Genomic DNA, 3,378 nt, shown 5'->3' with positions numbered 1-3,378 from the left:
CATTTGCATGCTCTTGCTTCCGGGGAAAACAACACTTCCCACTTTCTTTTCGAAAGATATCGCGCCCCGTACTTTCAGTTGGTAAACGTATAAATTAGTTTTTGGACCACTACGTCAGAAAGAATGGACATGGACGAAAAACTTAATATCGCTCCACAAGGAATAGCGTCGGTATAAATATCCTTCCGTACTGTACTTCAACAAAAAATTTGAACTTTTGTGGTGGAGGCAAAATAATGAGAAGCCCGATATGGACCATTTTAGAAGTTCGAGGCAATTTGTACAATATATTATCCATAGTTCGGATCAAATTGTTTGCTTTTTTCGTTTAAGAGATATATCGTGTACCATTTTAGTGACATTTTTTAACTTTTGGGTGAGTTACCGGAAAGTGTGGACCAATATTGTCCATCTTCGAACTTATACTAACTATAGACTCCAAATTGTCTGAAACGAATTTCGTCCAAACATACCTGGGGTCTAAAACCATTATTTCTATGGGCACATTTTGCCCGTAAAGACTGAGGGTATAAAAATGCGGAATACTATGGCTAACTTCCAAAACATCAGTTGCTTTGTAAATCTCTTAGGCATCCTATTCCATAATGTCGCTGTTGTGCATTTGAAACGCAGAGAAGATTTTGCAACGGTGTGCACTTTAAAATTCTTCTAAAATGCACGAGCAGTAACTGAAACAATGCAGTTTTAAGACTAAACATCTCAAATAAATAGCACAACCTTGAAGTCGACGGTAGAGCATTCCAAGCGAAGTCAACCCCAATCACAACGCTCCACATTACAAGGAGAAACCTCTTACTCTCCGCAGGAAAAACACAAACAAGTTATACATATATATCTTATAATTGCAGTTTAATTTTCTATACATTTGAAAAGTACAAAAATGAATAAAAAGAACGTTTTAAGCATTAATAAGTACCCATATATTCCATCGTAACACAATTGTTCATTGGCTTCACTATCTAAAGAGGATTCCTAACTAAACATTTCCTTTGGGGACGGACATTAGCTCTTACGAGAAATCTCATTTTCTAATAGTGACTTGACTCTCTGAGGTTTTTGTACTATATTGAGATTGATTTGTTTGGTGTTATATGTGTCCGGATTGACTGTCTCCACTAATTTCTTCTTCTACATGTTCCAGGCGTTGACAACATATTTGGTGATTGGTCTGCCTCGCGTCTGTAAAAGAAATAATTGCTTTTTGTCAAACTATAAGAACTATGAAGCGATAACATACCTTTTTATTTCCTTTGTTCCTTCATCGTCGGAGAAATCTTTAGTTTCTTCACTTTTCCATACCCGTATTCTGGTTCCTCATATTGTAACAGGTGTTATGTCACCAGATACGTTTAGTAAAGATCTTAGCCAATTCAAATCGGCGCGAAGGCGGAGGATTCATCAGGATGAACAAGAACTGCTGCTGGCAAGCAAACACTTGATTTGTTTATTCTTATCTTCTATACGGAGACCAGTGGTCTAGCTTTGTTCAAAATCTGCAATAATACAAAGATATTCCAGTCTACTTCTGAGAAACAGAAAAACATCATTTCGATCTGCTTCTACATAAATACACACTTATTTTAGCGAGTTTTCACATTGACCGCGAGTCCGTTTCATTTGTGCACACTGCTCAACATTTTTTGTAAAATTTTTCTTAAAAACACGAAAATATTGAAAGATATATATATTTTTATTCTGTTCCAACAATTTATATACACAAACACACAAACGTAAACAAACAGTGTGTTGTTTTTGTTGTAATTGACATACAATAACAACAAAAACGTTCATATTGTTTCGAAGCAGTGTTGTATTTGGCAGCTCAAGGACGGGTTTTTCTAATGAGATTACCTTCTTATTCTGCCATGAGGTTGCATTGCCCATAGTGTAAAAAATTATACAAGGTTGCCAAAATTTCAAATGGACGTTTTCCAGCAATATTGAAGACACGTTGTCAAATGGGTTCTCGTTTACAAGTTGTCTAAAAAAAGGGCTAATGGCGTATAACATTACGGCGTTTATGTCGAACCAGCAATAATTTTACATTTTCTGGCGAGATTTGTTTTTGTTGCAATGCATTGATAAAAAGTGTTGCAATACTTCACATTTGTTAATTTTATTTTACTGAAATTAAAAAAAATATATATATATATATATACAGTGGTGTCAAAAATATTTGGTTTTCAATTTCACCAATAATAACACCTCAGTATTTTAGAAGCCCTTGTCCAATATCCAAAAAACCAAATACTTAAAAATATGTTGGTCCTGTGGCAATTAAAAAGTGTAGGTAACATGGATCCATGGCAACCCTATAAGCGAGAATAACAAAGAAAACGTTGTTAACCCTGTTTTCTATGCGTCAAAAATATTCGGTTTTTGTAACTTTTGTTAAATATTTTGCCAAAAACAGGTCATTATGGAACTTCATCTGCAATATTAGTATACATTTTAATAATTGCGAACAGAATCTTTATTCCTGTGTGCAAAAATATCACATTTTAAAGCAAATTATTAAAATTTAGGGCTAAGGAAAAACGCTATCCCAGAAAAGAGAAAACTGGTCATATTTCAGTATAAAAACAGCAGAAATAAAAGGAATTTTTGCTTATTTTTGAATATTTATTCGAATATAGTTGAAATAATATGCATAAGTCACGAAAATATAGAAATAATCGATTTCGTGAAATTCATGAGCCAGCCAAAACCAAGAACTGGGAGGGAAGGTAGAGGAATCTCCTGAAAAATTACGGCTAAACCGCCCATCATTTTCTTGAAATTAGTCACTGAGTCCTCAAAGACTTTCAGAAGATAGAAAATATGCACTTACATTATAAAAAAATCGGAAGGATAAAGCCTTTTATGGCTTTGTAACACATCACAAACCATCGGCTTATTTACGTAACCAAAAATCTAGTTCAAGTTTCGCCTTGATGTACCTTCAAAACTTGATGTACATCAGAAACCTGGTTAAATGGAGTTAGTTTTGAATGCCTAAGCAGGAAAATCAGTATACCACCAAGTTTCCGACCTTTCTGTGTACTCCAACACAAAAAGTACAAAGGAGCTTCTAGGAGACATGTACATATCAATGACTTATGATGTGTTACAAGCATGGTAGAATAAGGAAGGTAGAACAGGTTCGAAAAAACCATAGAAAATCAACCCTAAACCTGTGCCCGCTTTCTTTCAAAATTGCCAGTGGTGACAAACTTCAAGTTTTGTTTATGTTTTGTTTTTTGTTTTCAAAATTAATAAAATGTTTAAAAAAATAAATGGAACATTGTAAAGAAAAATCAAATATTTTTATGCGGATCTGCTGAAAACTTTGTTATTACAGATGTTGTTGTGTTGTAG

At 34.2% G+C, this 3,378-nt stretch overlaps 1 long non-coding RNA gene across 1 annotated transcript; it reads right to left on the bottom strand.

Annotated features, from left to right (window-relative positions):
* Window positions 1-977: 977 nt before the first annotated feature.
* On the bottom strand, window positions 978-1,690 carry LOC141406611 (uncharacterized). Its single transcript, XR_012413448.1, has 3 exons — window positions 1,597-1,690; window positions 1,259-1,514; window positions 978-1,200 (listed from the first exon to the last, which is right to left on the bottom strand). It is a non-coding gene; the product is annotated as an uncharacterized lncRNA (long non-coding RNA).
* Between the last annotated feature and the right edge of the window lie 1,688 nt (window positions 1,691-3,378).

The sequence above is a fragment of the Musca autumnalis genome, unplaced genomic scaffold, assembly GCF_047663935.1.
Source record: "Musca autumnalis isolate F117 unplaced genomic scaffold, ASM4766393v1 scaffold_5, whole genome shotgun sequence".
Lineage (NCBI taxonomy): Eukaryota > Metazoa > Arthropoda > Insecta > Diptera > Muscidae > Musca > Musca autumnalis.
This window is presented reverse-complemented; position numbering and strand designations above follow the sequence as displayed.